At 37.8% G+C, this 19,209-nt stretch overlaps 1 long non-coding RNA gene across 1 annotated transcript; it reads right to left on the reverse strand.

Annotated features, from left to right (window-relative positions):
- Positions 1-15,770: 15,770 nt before the first annotated feature.
- On the reverse strand, positions 15,771-16,123 carry LOC149578352 (uncharacterized). Its single transcript, XR_016356131.1, has 3 exons — positions 16,073-16,123; positions 15,874-15,951; positions 15,771-15,791 (listed from the first exon to the last, which is right to left on the reverse strand). It is a non-coding gene; the product is annotated as an uncharacterized LOC149578352 (long non-coding RNA).
- Positions 16,124-19,209: the final 3,086 nt, after the last annotated feature.

Genomic DNA, 19,209 nt, shown 5'->3' on the forward strand with positions numbered 1-19,209 from the left:
TCCTCGGACCCCAAGGGACATATTCGAATGGGTAATATGGGTCAAATGGGGTCATAGGGTGACCTATGACTGTCTTTGACCCATTAAATGACGCCATATGTCCCTAGGGGTCCTAGGACCCTAGGGACATATTCCAATCGTTCATATGGGTCAAAGGGCGTCATAGGGTGACCTATGACCCCCTTTGACCCATTAAACGACAACATATGTCCCTAGGGCTCCTAGGACCCCTAGGAACATATTTGAATCGTTCATATGAGTCAAAGGGGGTCATAGGGTGACCTATGACTCCCTTTGATGCATTAAACGACGACATATGTCCCTAGGGGTCGTAGGACCCTTAGGGACATATTCGAATGGGTAATATGGGTCAAATGGGGTCATAGGGTAACCTATGACCCTCTTTGACCCTTTAAATGATGACATATGTCTTTAGGGGTCCTAGGACCCCTAGGGACATATTTGAATCGTACATATGGGTCAAAGGGGGTCATAGGGTGAGCTATAACCCTCTTTGACCCATTAAACGATGATATATGTCTCTAGAGGTCCTAGGACCCCTAGGGACATATTCGAATGGGTAATATGGGTCAAAGGGGGTCATAGGGTGACCTATGACCCTCTCTGACCCATTAAACGATGAGATATGTCGCTAGGGGTCCTAGGACCCCTAGGGACATATTCGAATGGGTAATATGGGTCAAAGGGGGTCATAGGGTGACCTATGACCCCCTTTGACCTATTAAACAACGACATATGTCTCTAGGGGTCCTAGGACCCCTAGAGACATATTCGAATGGGTATTATGGGTCAAAGGGACCTATGACCCTCTTTGACCCATTAAACGACGACATATGTCCCTAGGGGTCCTCGGACCGCAAGGGACATATTCGAATGGGTAATATGGGTCAAATGAGGTCATAAGGTGACCTATGACCCTCTTTGACCCATTAAACGATGACATATGTCCCTAGGGGTCCTAGGACCTCTAGGGACATATTCGAATGGGTAATATGGGTCAAAGGGGGTCATAGGGTGACCTATGACCCTCTTTGACCCATTAAACGACGACATATGTCCCTAGGGGTCCTAGGACCCCTAGGGACATATTCCAATCGTTCATATGGGTCAAAGGGGGTAATAGGGTGACCTATGACCCTCTTTGACCCATTAAACGACGATATATGTCTCGAGGGGTCCTAGGACCCCTAGGGACATATTCGAATGGGTAATATGGGTCAAAGGGGGTCATAGGGTGACCTACGACGCTCTCTGACTCATTAAACGATGACATATTTCTCTAGGGGTCCTTGGACCCCTATGGACATATTCGAATTGTTCATATGGGTCAAAGGGTGTCATAGGGTGACCTATGACCCCCTTTGACCCATTAAATGATGATATATGTCCCTATGGGTCCTAGGACCCCTAGGGACATATTCGAATGGGTCAAATGGGGTCATAGGGTAACCTATGACCCTCTTTGACCCATTAAACGACGACATATGTTCCTATATTCAAATCGTTCATATGGGTCAAAGAGGGTCATAGGGTGACCTATGACCCTCTTTGACCCATTAAACGACGACATATGTCCCTAGGGGTCTTCGGACCCCTAGGGACATATTCGAATTTTTCATATGGGTCAAAGGGGGTCATAGGTCACCATTAAATGACGACATATGTCCGACCCCTAGGGACATATTCGAATCGTACATATGGGTCAAAGGGGGTCATAGGGTGATCTATGACCCCCTTTGACCCATTAAACGATGACATATGTCTCTAGGGGTCCTAGGACCCCTAAGGACATATTCGAATGGGTATTATGGGTCAGAGGGGGTCATAGGGTGACCTATGACCCTCTTTGATCCATTAAACGATGACATATGTCCCTAGGGGTCCTTGGACCCCAAGAGACATATTCGAATGGGTAATATGGGTCATAGGGGGTCATAGGGTGACCTATGACCCTCTTTCACCCATTAAACGACGACATATGTCCCTAGGGGTCCTAGGACCGTAGGGACATATTCGAATTGTTCATATGGGTCAAAGGGGTTCATAGGGTGACCTATGACCCCCTTTGACCCATTAAACGATGACATATATCCCTAGGGGTCCTAGGACCCCTAGTGACATATTCGAATGGGTAATATGGGTCAAATGGGGTCATAGGGTAACCTATGACCCTCTTTGACCCATTAAACGATGACATATGTCTCTAGAGGTCCTAGGACCCCTAGGGACATATTCGAATCGTTCATATGGGTCAAAGGGGGTCATAGGGTGACCTATGACCCTCTTAACCCATTAAACGACGATATATGTCTCTAGGGGTCCTAGGACCCCTAAGGACATATTCAAATGGGTAATATGGGTCAAAGGGGGTCATAGGGTGACCTATGACCCTCTTTGACCCATTAAACGACGACATATGTCCCTAGGGGTCCTCGGACCCCAAGGGACATATTCGAATGGGTAATATGGGTGACCCATTAAACGACGACATATGTTCTTAAGGGTCCTAGGACCCTAGGGACATATTTGAATTGTTCATATGGGTCAAAGGGGGTCATAGGGTGACCTATGACCCCCTTTGACTCATTAAAGGACGACATATGTCCCTAGGGGTCCTAGGACCCCTAGGGACATATTTGAATCATTCATATGAGTCAAAGGGGGTCATAGGGTGACCTATGACCCCCTTTGACCCATTAAACGCCGACATATGTCCCTAGGGGTCCTAGGACCCCTAGGGACATATTCGAATGGGTAATATGGGTCAAATGGGGTCATAGGGTAACCTATGACCCTCTTTGACCCATTAAATGACGACATATGTCTCTAGGGGTCTTAGGACCCCTAGGGACATATTTGAATCGTTCATATGGGTCAAAGGGGGTCATAGGGTGACCTATGACTCTCTTGACCCATTAAACGACGATATATGTCTCGAGGGGTCCTAGGACCCCTAGGGACATATTTGAATGGGTAATATGGGTCAAAGGGGGTCATAGGGTGACCTATGACCCTCTTTGACCCATTAAACGACGACATATGTCCCTAGGGGTCCTAGGATCGCTAGGGACATATTCGAATGGGTAATATGGGTCAAAGGGGGTCATAGGGTGACCTATGACCCTCTTTGACCCATTAAACGAAGACATATGTCCCTAGGGGTCCTAGGACCCTAGGGACATATTCGAATGGTTCATATGGGTCAAAACCTATGACCCCTTTTGACCCATTAAACGACGACATATGTCCCCTAGGGTCATATTTGAATCGTTCATATGAGTAAAAGGGGGTCATAGGGTGACCTATGACCCCCTTTGACCCATTAAACGATGACATATGTCCCTAGGGGTCCTAGGACCCCTAGGGACATATTCTAATTGTTCATATGGGTCAAAGGGGGTCATAGGGTGACCTATGACCCCCGTTGACCCATTTAACGACGACATATGTAAGACCCCTAGGGACATATTTGAATCGTTCATATGAGTCAAAGGGGGTCATATGGTGACCTATGACCCCCTTTGACCCATTAAACGGCGACATATGTCCCGAGTGGTCCTAGGACCCCTAGGGACATATTCGAATGGGTAATATGGGTCAAATGGGGTCATAGAGTAACCTATGACCCTCTTTGACCCATTAAACGATGACATATGTCTCTAGATGTCCTAGGACCCCTAGGGACATATTAGAATCGTTCATATGGGTCAAAGGGGGTCATAGGGTGACCTATGACCCTCTTGACCCATTAAATGGCGATATATGTCTCTAGGGGTCCTAGGACCCCTAGGGACATATTCGAATGGGTAATATGGGTCAAATTGGGTCATAGGGTAACCTATGACCCTCTTTGATCCATTAAACGATGACATATGTCTTTAGAGGTCCTAGGACCCCTAGGGACATATTCGAATCGTTCATATGGGTCAAAGGGGGTCATAGGGTGACCTATGACCCTCTTGACCCATTAAACGATGATATATGTCTCTAGGGGTCCTAGGACCCCTAGGGACATATTTGAATGGGTAATATGGGTCAAAGGGGGTCATAGGGTGACCTATGACCCTCTTTGACCCATTAAACGACGATATATGTCTCTAGGGGTCCTAGGACCCCTAGGGACATATTCGAATGGGTAATATGGGTCAAAGGGGGTCATAGGGTGACCTATGACCCTCTCTGACCCATTAAACGATGAGATATGTCGCTAGGGGTCCTAGGACCCCTAGGGACATATTCGAATGGGTAATATGTGTCAAAGGGGACCCATTAAACGACGATATATGTCTCTAGGGGTCCTAGGACCCCTAGGGACATATTCGAATGGGTAATATGGGTCAAAGGGGGTCATAGGGAGACCTATGACCCTTTCTGACCCATTAAACGATGAGATATGTCGCTAGGGTTCCTAGGACCCCTAGGGACATATTCGAATGGGTAATATGGGTCAAAGGGGTTCATAAAGTGACCGATGACCCCCTTTGACCCATTAAATGAGGACATATGTCTCTAGGGGTCCTAGGACCCCTAGGGACATATTCGAATGGGTATTATGGGTCAAAGGGGGTCATAGGGTGACCTATGACCCTCTTTGACCCATTAAACGACAACATATGTCCCTAGGGGTCCTTGGACCCCAAGGGACATATTCGAATGGGTAATATGGGTCAAAGGGGGTCATAGGGTGACCTATGACCCTCTTTGACTCATTAAATGACGACATATGTCCGTAGGGGTCCTAGGACCCCTAGGGACATATTTGAATCGTTCATATGAGTCAAAGGGGGTCATAGGGTGACCTATGACCCCCTTTGATCCATTAAATGACGACGTATGTCTCTAGAGGTCCTAGGACCCCTAGGGACATAGTCGAGTCGTTCATATGGGTCAAAGGGGGTCATAGGGTGACCTATGACCCCCTTTGACCCATTAAATGATGACCCTCTTTGTATTATACATTATTATATTAATATGTATAATAATATAATATATATAACAATGTAATATTTTTATTAAATATAATATATATTATAAATATTATTATATTAATATATATGTTATTAATATATCTATATAATAACGTAATATTTTAGTATATATAACGTAATATTTTAGGATATACTATTTATACTATTTTAGGATAATAATTATAATATAAATAAACAGTAAATATTAATATTATTATATGTATAGTAATAATAATAATACTATTATAGCTATAATAATAATATATATTAATACTATATATTGTAGCTTAATATATATAAACACTATATATTTACACTATTATATCTATATTAATAATATTAATACTATTATAGGTATAATAATAATATTGATACTATAGGTGTATTAATACTATTTTATATTAATATTATTGATATTTTATACTAATACTAATATACTATTAACTTAGTTATAAATTAAAGTCGTTTGCCTCCAAATATTTTCATAATATTAATATTATTGTGGCAAAGGAGGGAAACCTTAGCAAGTTTTTCCCCCAAAAGTCCTTTTCCTATATCGGATATCCGATCCTGGATCGGATATCCGATCTATTATCAAATATCCAATTATACTGGCATCAATTTCGAATATTTGACTGTCCCTACAGACCCGACAACATTACTTTTTTACCTCTTTTTTCACGGGATTTGTAAAAGGTCGTGTTTTGGGGCCCAACCAATCGAAAAGAATTCGAAAATATAACCTTAGGTGTTCAAATTTTTCATCTGAATGGGGAGCAGCAGTCGTCGAAAGAATAAACGTAAAAGGAAGATATAGGGAAAAGGACAAAATGAAACACCGAAAAAAAAGACAAGGTATGCTAAATATCAATCAAGTTGACGATGAATTAATAGAAGGTGAAATCATAGAGTCAGATAATGAAAATGTATAGTTGGGGAATGAAAATGTACCTATTGAAAATGATAATGTGGAAATTGAAAATGTAGAGATTGAAAATTTTGAAGAAGAAATGCCACCAAGTCATAATCCAAATTGCATAATTGACCATGTCGAAGATGACAATGCATAGGAATTTAATGCACAAGAACCTTACATATCTCCTAATTATAATCGACATGAAGGTTCTAAAACACCAAAATGGATAATTGAAATTGATGAAACGATTATGACTAGTTTGGAAGGAAAAAAATCAGAAAGAACCATTCGGTTATTGGCTTCAAGACTATATCAGATGTTTTTCGGCAACAAGACAGTGGTAGAGCAATGTCAGCTTTTCATGCACTTATTAAAGATGCAAAAGATGAGACCTATGCTTTCCAAATTGAAAATTCGTGTCAATAAAAAGTTGGAAAGAAATGCCATTATTGTGAAGAATCTTTTCAGTGCTCTCAATAGCGTTGGGAAAAATAGCAGAGAGAAGGATAATAGAGTTGCTCGAAGGGTTATTACAACCTCTTTGGTAAGTCATCATTTGAGAAAGGGTAGATATATGAGACAAACTTGTATTGATTTGAATCTAAATCGTACTACTTTGAGAAGAGCACTTAGTCGACGAGAGAAAATTGATGATCCTCTTCAAAATGAAACATGGGCATTTGGTGGGAAACTTCCACGTTTTGATAAGAAGCTATCTGATGATGTGAAGGAAGAAATTATACAATTTTGGCACTCTAACTCATGAGTATCACCCAATGCTAAAGATGTCTTAAAGTTGAGAATTGGCATCAAGGACCGCACGCCACATCCTAAACACTATTTGGAGATAAGTCAAACTATGTTGTTCAAACAATTTAGAGAGAGTCATCCAAGTGTTCATATATCACAAAGGGCTTTTGAATCTTTGAAGCCATTTTATTGTGTGCCACTCAAAATTCGAAATACATGTTGTTGCAAATATCATGTTGAGTTTTCTATGCACCATGAACTATTATGCTCCATCCGTTCTACTTTGCATAGTAAAGAAATGTTGGAGGATTGTGGGGCTAGTGGGCTTCCAAAATCATCAAGAGACTTGTTAGATCAACTCTTATGTCATAGAGTTGATGGTTGTTCCTTTTATAAAAATGCTTGCTTACATGAGAAGTGTTCAGAATGTGGTGGCTTATCCAAGTTTGACACATGTTTCCATGAGGGGTGTGAACAAGATCTTGGAAATACAATAGTGAAAAAAAGGGTCTATGAAATGGTGAAATACACATTGAAGAGTGGGAGTGAGAGCTCTAGATGTGAATTGGTTGGAAAAGATATCAATGTGGCTAATTTTATTTCAGATTTCAAGGCAAATCTTTTTTACAAGTATGCAAGACATAGTCACAGGTCTCAGTGGTTGGATCAACAATTTAGAACGTGTAAGGAGACTTTTCCCATTGGCACTATTATATCAGTTGTTGATTTTGCTCAGAACTACACATTGCAACCTCAAAATGAGACACAATCTCAGTATTACAACTCTATTCATATTGCAATTTTTGTTCACATAACATATAGACATGCCCCTGATAGTGCGGAAGATAATCGAAAAATTATTAGAGTATCATTTTTATATGAGTGATGATAGATCTCACTCTCACGAGTTTGTGCAACATTGTTTTGAATTTTTTTTTTATTTCTTACACGAGCATGCAATTGCTATGGATAGACATATCATTTGGTCAGATAACTGTACAGGTCAATTCAAGAATGCTCGCATGTTTTATTGGTTGTGTAGGATGCACGTAGAGAGAGGGGTGCCTCATATTTGGAGTTTTTTTGAGTCCGGCCATGGAAAAGGGGAACATGATGGAGCAGGGGCATGTGTGAAGAGAGCTCTAGTTAAGGAGCAACTGAAGATTTCAACAACAGAGCTTCTTGATGCTCGTAGCATTGTTGATTGGTGTAGTTTAGCATTATCACAGGGGGGGACTCTTAATTCAGTGGTATGCAGGTTCTTTTGGTTGGTTGAGGAAGGGTCCATAGGTGATAGGTCAGATTGTGCTACAGTGACAGACTCATCAAAAATGCATTCATTTCAGAGCTCTAATTCTAGTACATGGACCATTTGGACACGACAACTAGCTTGTTTATTTCGTACTTGTTTTCAGTGTGATTGGGATCACTGTGAGTCAAGTGAGTGGGTGGACACATGGGCTCCACATTATCTTACTCCATTGTCTATCATACCCTCTATCAAAAATGATGACATGGAAAGTTCACTTGAGCATAATCATCTATCAGATCTACTTCAGCCAGGACATGTCTTTGCATTGGTTGCACCACAGGGGAATGATGAGAAATCCGATTATTGGTTAGCACGTTGTGTAAGAGGAAAACAAAAACTTGCACAACTGATCACAGATGATGATGGATTCATGTATCCTACTGGTTCAGTGGTTGTTGCTGGAACATGGCTGCGGACATACATGCTTAGAAGGAACGGAATTCCTGCATTCGAAGACTATCAGAAGCACAAAGTAATTCTCATATATTCACATCTTATTATAGCAACAAATGTAAAGTTATTGAAGCATCAAGGAAGACCAAAAGTAAAAGAACTTTTTACTATTGCTAATGCTGATCATGAAGCCTTGTTGGAGACCCTAAAATAGAGAGAGGACCCTATTGGAATACTTGACTAGGTATATATACTTCTTATGTTATTCTCTTCATAATGATTTAACGAATTGATGATTATCTTGTTTAATACAATAAGTTACTAATTTTTGTATGATATTGGAATGTAGGTACATCATGAAGAGTTGGAGGGGGGTGGTATTGGGGAGAATTTCTAAAATTTATGATGTATTATGATGTAAAATGTGTAGTTTTTTGTATATGGTTTTTGTATTTTGTTAGGTTCTTTGTAAGGAATTATAAGAGGAAGATATTGAACAAGTTCTTCCAAATCATATTTGCATGTGATAAAAGGCTATAACGACAATTTTAAGAGCATTTATAACTATATGAAAGATAATTGCATGCGGATATCTTATTACAAATTTGGTTTTTTCCTTATTTGACATAAAGTTGACATTATGATTATTAAAACTATTTTTATCAAACTAATCAAATAAGAAAAATCCATAAAGTAAGGATGAACAATTAGAATACTTGATTTCTTCCATTTTACAACCAATCATAGCATTTGAAAGCATAAAGAGTCATAATATTGTATAATGTTTTGAAAGACTTTCATATTGAAAAGTTGTATGAAGCACATTTGGGATAAGCCATAAAATCCATGAAAGAAGATAGCATGTAGGATAAGCAATTAAAGCCAATAAGCAAGATAGCACATGCATACTAACATGATATGAAGTTAGATATGAAGGCTATGAGTGGATGAGTCATTAGAGGTATCAACAATCCCATCATAAATGAGATCTTGGATTTTTAACTTTCAACACTATGGAATCTTTAGTTTTATGAAATTTTCCTCCATGGAGATTAATTTAAGAATGCCCCGTGTGTATGTAAAGGTCTTAAGGGAGATTAATTTAAGAATGCAATATTCTCCTCTAACCTTTTCTCAAGTTTAGAATTGATTTCTATCATGTGCTTAGAGAGATGAAGGTAAGAAAGATTATTTGTCTCTTCTAGCTCTTTGTATTGAACATATAGAAAGAGAGATGACAAGTGAACAAATTTAAGTGTAGTCAATAGATCAAGGAAACCATTTAGTGAAAGAAATTCTTAGTATGCATATCATAGACCATGAAGTTAGAAAATACCAATAGCTCTAAGACCAAAGAGCCATTTTAAGTATGTTCAAGCACTAGAGACATAGAAAATCAAAGTCAATTTATGAAACTCCCCTTAGCAAAAAATGCAAACAAATATTTGCATTTGACATTTTGACTTGGTTGAAAAAGTTTGACAATAATTGATAATATTGCAAGCTTGATGTTCAAAAGCAATTTTTTTTCCAAGAAAGATAGTGACACATGGAGTAGTCTTCAAACAATCATCCATCATTTGCGGCCATCTTGTACCGAGGAGTCTCCAAGGTGCTCTAAGTGCATTTGGAGGTCGATCTTTCGAGGGTCATAACTCAGAGCTCGTGAGGGCTATTGATGAACTGTCAAATGCTACAGGATGATGATCTTGAGGCCTAAAATAACCTATCTCATTTTCGAGAGATCACATTCCGTTTGGATTCAGCACAGCAATCTCGCTCGATGCCAAAACTCGCAGTGTGCCTCAGTTCATAGGTGCACCACAGCGTAACTTTGAAACCGCTGATCTTGGCATCGAATCGTCAGTGCCATTAGCTCCGGATGGGCGGGTGAACCCTAGTCACACCCTTGTTCTGGCCACGAAGACCATCCATCATTTGCGGCCACCCCGTACCGAGGAGTCTCCAAGGTGCTCTAAGTGCATTTTGAGGTCGATCTTTCGAGGGTCATAACTTAGAGCTCGTGAGGGCTATTGATGAACTGTCAAATGCTACAGGACGGTGATCTTGAGGCCAAAAATAACCTATCTCATTTTTGAGAGATCACATTCCATTTGGATTCAGCACAACGATCTCGCTCGATGCCAAAACTCACAGTGTGCCTCAGTTCATAGGTGCACCACAGCATAACTTTGAAACCACTGATCTTGGCATCGAATCATCAGTGCCATTAGCTTCGAATGGGCGGTTGAACCCTAGTTACACCCTTGTTCTGGCCACGAAGACCATCCATCATTTGCGGCCACCCCGTACCGAGGAGTCTTCAAGGTGCTCTAAGTGCATTTTGAGGTCGATCCTTCGAGGGTCATAACTCAGAGCTCGTGAGGGCTATCGAAAAACTATCAAATGCTACAGGACGGTGATCTTGAGGCCTAAAATAACCTATCTCATTTTTGAGAGATCACATTTCGTTTGGATTCAGTACAACGATCTCGCTCAATGCCAAAACTCGTAGTGTGCCTCAGTTCATAGGTGCACCACAGCGTAACTTTGAAACCGATGATCTTGGCATCGAATCGTCAGTCCCATTAGCTCCAGATGAGCGGGTGAACCCTAGTCACACCTTTGTTCTGGCCACGAAGACCATCCATCATTTGCGACCACCCCGTACCGAGGAGTCTTCAAGGTGCTCTAAGTGCATTTTGAGGTCAATCCTTCGAGGGTCATAACTCAAAGCTCGTGAGGGCTTCGATGAACCGTTAGAGGAGACAAGTTTGTAAGGATGGAGTGGCTTAGTGTTTTTTCTAAAATAAGTTAGTGGGAAGGCTTTATTAGAGGGTCTTGGCCAAACTAGTGGGGTGCTTGCCAAAATTTCTTGTTTTATTTCTACTTGGTTTTGTTTTCTTGTTTTGTGCTTGAGTATTGTTATGGGATTGGGACTTACACTCACCCTTGTGGGAAGGGAAGAGAAGTCCAGGGTGAAAGGCTTAAGTTGGGTTCGAAAAATGTATTGAGAACCTTGGAGTATGGGCTCCATTGTATGCCATAACATTTCATATCTTGCTGGGGGTGATAAGGAAAGTATGGTGTAGAAAGGAAGTTTGAGGAGTTACAGCTGATGGTAGTGGGTTTGGAGGAGGAAATGTGGAGGCCCCGAGAGGGCATTAAATGGTTCATTTATGATAGCCCCGAGAGGGCATGAAATTTGGTGAATTATGATAGCCCCGAGAGGGCATGAAAATTGTTTATTGCAAATATGGTTTGGTATGGCAAGTCTCCATTTTAGAACACACCTTCACCCTATGTTTATGGTTCCATCTGTGAAGCCATTGTGAAATAGTCTTGGGGGGAAATTGTTCAAGTTTGAAATGTAATGTTTATGCATTGAAAGATTGTATGTGTATCCCAGTTTGAGCCTTGTTCCCTAGCGCGGGGGTGGTCTCTTTGAGGCCTATGGTTGGGTGGAAAGCACCCATGGTCCTTGTTATTTTGTTGTGTTGCATATGCAGATTTGTGTCCAAGGGAGCAATGGAAATGGCTTGGAATGATCATCTTACAGATTGATGTTGGATGAGAAAACTTGACATTGTGCCCTCATTTGTGAAGGAGGATTCACCAGCTTGTTCATGTTCTCAACGATCATGTTGGACAATGTTCATGCTACTCATTGTCCATATCTTTCAATGTCCATGTTCCTTATGATTTTGAAAAGTCCCTTATGTTGCCCCATTGTGATGGAAGGAGATTGTATCATTGTTACCTAATGTACGTGTAGAAGAAAATATTGATAAGGTTGTATATGCATGTTTCATTTGGAGTTTATATTGTTATGAAAGCATTGGTACGAGTCACAGATTTTCTTTGACATCATTGTTATCATTTGAAAATGTGAAAGAAAGTTTTCTCCTTGTGGTATTGTAAGTGACTAGTTGATAATAACAATCCATAGATGTTATGTGATACCATTGATTGTATAAATTTAAAACTTAGTAGATTGCTTACAATCTTGTTGTGCACTCAATAATTTGGTGAGGAAGCAATGTTGATAGATAATGAGGATATAGTAATATACTAATTGTCACATTAATATATATTGTAATGATTAATGAATGTGTGTACATTGGTAATGAGGATAATAAGTAATTCTGATCCCCTCCCCTTACATGCTAGAATCACGACCTAGTCCATATGATACAACTGACAGACCCTAATAGAATATTAGTATCAGAGGCTTGTTAGGATATGAATTATCTCACTAATTTATGAGTGTTGTATCTTGAACTTGCTCGTTTGACTCGTGACGCTAACTTGAACTAGACTGTCATCCAATCTATTTGAAAACCACCTGTGACTAAAATGTTAACACCTTCACACTATTCACATGAGTCTTGAACTCCTATTCAATGATAACCTTGTTTTACAATATGTAATTTCTTATGCGACTTCATAAGCTTAAAAAAAAATAAAAATTGTTGTGTTTTTACTAGTAAAATTTAGGGCATGACACATGATCCACGATAAATTGAACAATACTAGATACTAAATTAATATATATATCATTGTGCACGTAAATGATAAAAATATATATCAAAATACATGTATCCATAGACAAAATTTTACACAAATATATATCAAAGATCATGTATCCATAGACAAAGTACTCAAATATATATATATCAAAATACATAGATCCATATACAAAATGTGGCTGATCCTGCCATCAGAATGTGTATAATATCAATGTTTCTATATACAATGTGGCATATGCCATCTCAAAATGTCTCATGATGCATCCTACGAAAACTATACTATCCTAGGGTGCTCGTGGATGATCAAAATGCAGCCTCTTCACTGCACTAGGTGGATCAGATGCCTCCTACATAAACAAAAAAGGAAAACCCAAAGTTAGACTACTAAATTTATATGATTCTACGTATCTAACATTGAATTACTCAAATGCATAATGATCTTTTCCGTATTAAATATTAATACTATCAAAATTTCATAATAAATACCTCTCTCGTCGACCTCCTGCGCCGGTCAGGAGTCCTCTCGTATGCCCTCGCCAATGCTGGTACCTCTGTGATTGTGGGCTGTATATGTTCAAATACCTTTGTCAGATGAATCTACAATTTAAACTATAACATTATAATTCATAGCATGCTAAATTTATAACATATTTAATCATGAATTCAAACTACAACTTACTATTGTAGGCTCCTCCTCAGGAGTGAGTGGTTGCGTCATCAAATCTACATAACTGTCTCGTCGAACCTCATTTGCACTAGGAGTCTCCTATGAGATACAAAATAGTAGTTGTTAATATCACGGAAATTAGTTTTGAATTTATTTATGAAGATAAGTGATGCTCATCAGGGGAACATTGAAGATCCAAGGCATTATAGAGGTCATGGAACATCTCTTGAAGTCAATTGGGCAATCCTTGCACCAATTATGGCTCATGGAAGCATACAAAGTTATAATGTTGGACTCATATGTGGAAGAAAGTTGTAATTGGGCATGAGATAGGATTTTAGGATTTCATATGGTAGATGTGTCATTTGATAGGTTCATGTAGGTTGTCATGATCATATCTTGTCATTAGACAAGTCAAAACGTTCTAGAATTGTGTTTTGGGGTTTGAACAAGCAGGCCCTGGTTTTTAAGCCATTTTAAGGAGGGTTTTGAAGTTTGGGTGTTTAGGAGTGTGACCAAGACCTATAATATTGAAAATCCTTAGTGTGTTGGTCCCTTTGTTGAAGCCTTGGTGTGTCTAATTCCTCCTTGTGTGTCCCAGAGTTGAAAGGTACATAAGTGGTGTCCAGAGATTTCTTGGTGAGGAAAGAAAGAGAATCAGTGAGTTGGCCCTTGGGAAGGAAGAAAACTTGTTGTGAAAATGCCTCCTAAAAATCAAATGGCTAGAGAACTTGAAGAATTGAGAGAAGAGTTGGCAAAAGAGAAAAGAGAGAGGAGAGAACTTGAAGAATCTAGAGTGAGGGAAGAAAGACAGATGAGAAGAGAGAGGCTGAAACTTATTGCAAGGATAGAATTCTTAGAAAAGGAAAGGCAAGAACCTAGAGGAGAAGAGGTTAGAGGAAGAAATCATGGAGAGAACCATGAAGAAGAAGAGGTTGGTAATGCAAGGCAAGAGCATGAGACAATAGATGATCCTGAAGAAAGGAGATTTATGAGAATCATTAAGGCAGTACAAGGTAATGGTGGGAAGAACCATATTGATTTTCCAATATACCAGGGTAAAATGGATAGTGAAGAAGTGCTAGGGTGGATAGAGGCCCTTGAGAACTACTTTTATCTTGAAGACATAGAGGCAAATAAGAAGCTAAAAGTAGCAACAACAAGACTGAGAGGAACATCACTCACTTGGTGGACTAGTGTTCAGAATGAGAGAGAGGAAAGGTGGTGCAGGGCACCTAACCTATGTGGCAGGGGGGAACAAGTATCTCTGTTGCCGGACACCTTGCCACTCCATGAAAGCGAGGATTCAAGTAGATTAGGAAGTTGGAATAAAGGTTTGGTCCATATTTTACAAGTTGGTCTATGTTTTGTAATAAAGGCACATGTAAGGCCCACAAGCATTTTGGTGTGGTTATAAACCAAGTGACTCCATGGGACCAAAAGGTCTTAGAATAGGGTATTTAGAGTCTAAACAGTATTAGAAAAAAGTGGTTGTTTGTTTGTTTTATGGTTGGGAACGCCTATATGGTTGTTCCAACGGTCATGTAGACCTTTATATATGTCATATGTGATCTCAGTTGAAAAGGGGAGATCAGAGTGTACGGTGGTTTGGAGAAAAAATAATAAAAACTTCAATTTTCTGGAAATTTACTTAATTGCATTTAATAAATCCATATGACCAATTTTGAGTCAATGGAATAGTTTAGAAAGTTAGGGAATGCATAAAAACTATAGTTTGAAATTTGAATTTCAAATTCAAACGGTCATATTAGTTTTGGAGGGAAAGTAGTAATTTGGTATTTGTTTGATTAAATAAACCTTTGTAACCAACTTGGTCGGTTGGACAAGTGCATATAAGCCTATTTAAGTTGTAATGAACATATGCAAGACATGAATCATTATTGGTACGAAAAAAATCATAGAAATTGTATAGAACAACAATCATACTTTCCTCTGCATCAATTAAAAAAATAAAAAATAAATGATACTTATACATACAATGGGGCTCTCTGTGTGAATGAAAATCCCTGATGATCTAGGACGCCAAATCTATACAGGCTCATTGCCAGTAGCCACACCCTATATACAATAAATAATGTAATTAAATGAGATTACCACAAACATTTTACAAGAATGCATCAATATTTAATCAATTAGAAAACATCTAATTACCTTTCCTTTGTCAATGCATGCTGGCTCACCCCCCGCACTTTGTCCCCCCCGGGGCAGGTGGTATCTGCAAGATAAAAGAAAGATTAGCAACCATATATGCTACAATATCAAATAGAAAAAAGAAATACGAACACAACATAATGTACCGTAGATGTCTCAAGGCCAAATGAAATGGCCGAGAGTGTAGCATCATCTATCTGTCTGAGCTCCTCCTCGGTCATCAACTAAACATGAATGAAGATCACATACATGTAAAAGTCAGTATGGCTTAAAAATTAAAATTACTCTATTATAAAAATTAACTTTAAATCACACATGTCATAACAAAAAAATGTATACACGTACCGACACCAAAGGAGTCCATGCCTCTACATTCCCCTCCTCTCTCGCATCAGGGTCTATAGCCTCTGCACGTGCGTCTGGTGTATCCTCGTCTAATACAAAATGATACTCAGGAAGATCACCTATGGGACCCAGGAAAATATTCTTGCATGTAATGCAAGTGTGAGGCACACAAATGTGTGATGAGCTAGCCGATGATGAACTGGCACCAACATCATCAACACGAGGAGGCAAGACTGACCTAGCCTGAGATATCATTAGGCTACTCAGCCTATGAATGGCTCTGATGGTCTGAGAGCTAGCCTATGCCATAATATATGGATGCTGCACTCAAGGAGGTGGGGAGATATCAGGGGGGGGAGACAAAAGTGCCAAGTTTCTTTCGCTGGGAAGAGGGTCTATCCTGAGGAGCTCCTAGTCCTAAGCCCATGTTGGGCTTCATGCTCCAATAGTTCACTTTAAGTTTCAACACAAATTCTGTATATAATTTTTTAAGGAAATAAAATGGTATGTCTAAATTACCATGTGGAGGGATATCAAAGACCATCCACCAACGGTCCCAAAAATTTGCACGTATGGCGTCATTTGTGCATCATTTAATCGATAGCTTGGTTTTTTTTGGGTCAACTGGTATACCCATTTTTGGGTTAGCAAAAAGGCTTGCCAAATCATCTTTGGTTATGTTGAGGGCCGCGACCTCATCATAATCCAAACCATCATCAAACATCTGGTGCATTTCATCACGCCAACGAAGAGCGGCATTTTGTTGGTTTGTAAGAGTTTCAATGTTATCCACTATGGTGTTTAACATGGATAACATAGGAGCCAGTGCAGGTACATTATTGTATGTTCTATGCAAACCTCTCAACTCAGTGAGATTTTCATTTATCAAATCCTCGATTCGAGGAGGGTTTTGAGGAGGTAGAGGATCATTTGGTGGACGGTTTTGTGGGGATACTGGATCGTTTGGTGGTGGGTTGCGAGGAATATTATTCCCTGCCTCAGTGTCATCATTTTGATCAGCCATTCCTATTGAATTGCAAAACGTAATATATATTTAAAAAAAATCTAAAATTTAACCTTTTTTGTCAAAAAAACCCTAGATTCAACTAAAACAAACAAAATCTTGTTAAAATCTATTAAATTTAGGTTAAAAATGAGTCAGGGGGGGGGATTTGCTATCTGATATCCGATTTATTATCTGATATCCGATCTGACTGGCCCAAATTCGCGTGAAAATAAGGGCCACGGGTCTGTGATTTTGTGTTTAATCCATGCACAGGTATCGGATATCCGATATTATATCGGATATCCGATATTATAATATATATAATATAACATATATATTACATTTTATATATTTATATATTATATTTTATATTTATTATATTAATTTACTATATATTATAATATAAAATATTATTATTATACTATATTATTATAATTTATAATATATTATACTTTTTTATTATATATTATATTATAAGATATTACTTTTTATTATTATATTATATTATATATATATATTATATTACATTACTATATATATAATATATGAAATATTATATTATATTATTATAATATAATATGTTATTATAATATTATTATTATAGTATAATATTATACGATTATAATATAATAATAATAATATTATTATATTATAGTATAATAATTATTATAATAATAATATTATTATATTATAGTATAATAATAATTATAATAATATTATTATATTATAGTATAATAATTATTATAATAATAATATTATTATATTATAGCATAATAATAATTATAATAATATTATTATATTATAGTATAATAATTATTATAATAATAATATTAAATAATATATCATACTATTATATGATTTTAATTATTAGTCGGATATTGGATTTAAAATCGGATATCCGATATGATATCGGATATCTGATAAGGCTCGGCTTAACCTTCCAGGTTTGGTTCCTAGATAGGTAAAAAAAAGTCAGAGCGGATTTTGAAGCGCTTTTAGGCGTCTTCAAACTCTCTTTTTTTCACATCGCCACTTTTTGGCACACCATGATCCTGCACATACCCACAATACTTACACCATTCAAAACCCTACATATACTCATGACCAAATGCCTTAAACGTAATTTTTTTGTATAAATGTATGTAAATTAACTTTCTCTAAGTAAAACTTGCTATCAGAGTTATTCAATAGAGTAATGTTGACTCTCTTGTCTAAAAAATGATTGGACTTTGTATAATGACAAAAAACTTTTACAATATGATATAACTGGTCACATTTATCAGACACTTCAAATCTATCTTCATTTAAATTGAGTGATCATTTTATAAATTGTAGTAGTTTTCATAATTTCTTTCCCCTAGAAATGAAATGACTTATTGAAACTTTTGATAAATATTTCACATTTTCAGATGCATATATATATCCTCTCAACAATTCCAGCTTGTTTCTAAATTTGATCACTTGGCGCATTAATTAAAAATATGGGAAAATTGTATATGCTCTAAAAATATTGGTATTGTAAGGTTTTTTTTTTCCCTATGTGCATATTTAGAATATTTTGAGTTATACACATATTCTCAAGATATATGGACCCTTTGATGCTTTCTATATGGATGGGATATTATCAATAAAAAAAATAATATTATTAAATATTCAAAGTTCTTACTATTTTTACCTTTGAATATGGATATTTCTTGGCATTCAAAAATCTTGTAGTGTTTATCTATTGTGATTCTTTTTTTTTCAATATCAATATAGATTAACTTAAAACAAAAGGAGTTGAAACACGATAATTCATTGTATCTAAGTATCATTTAGCTATTGTGATGTTTTTTTCAATGTCATAAATCAATCTAAAATAAATTGTTGAAACACTATAATTCATTGGATCTAAGTATCATTTGCATATTCAACACAAGTACAAGATGATAGTTCTGCAATTTTCATTTAATCCAAATATAGATGTATATGTTTGGATAAATTTCAAAATGCATTCCTCTAACTGTTGTAAGTCGAGTTCTTATTTACAAACATGATGTAAATACAGTTTTCTACAATACTTTACTCTCTAGATCTCTATAAGTACTTGTCATTCACTTCATGCGCCACTTTTTGCAGGGTCCGACAACTT

Source organism: Cupressus sempervirens, chromosome 1, assembly GCF_028749045.1.
Source record: "Cupressus sempervirens isolate cs-2001-9-10 chromosome 1, ASM2874904v1, whole genome shotgun sequence".
NCBI classification, from domain to species: Eukaryota; Viridiplantae; Streptophyta; class Pinopsida; order Cupressales; family Cupressaceae; genus Cupressus; species Cupressus sempervirens.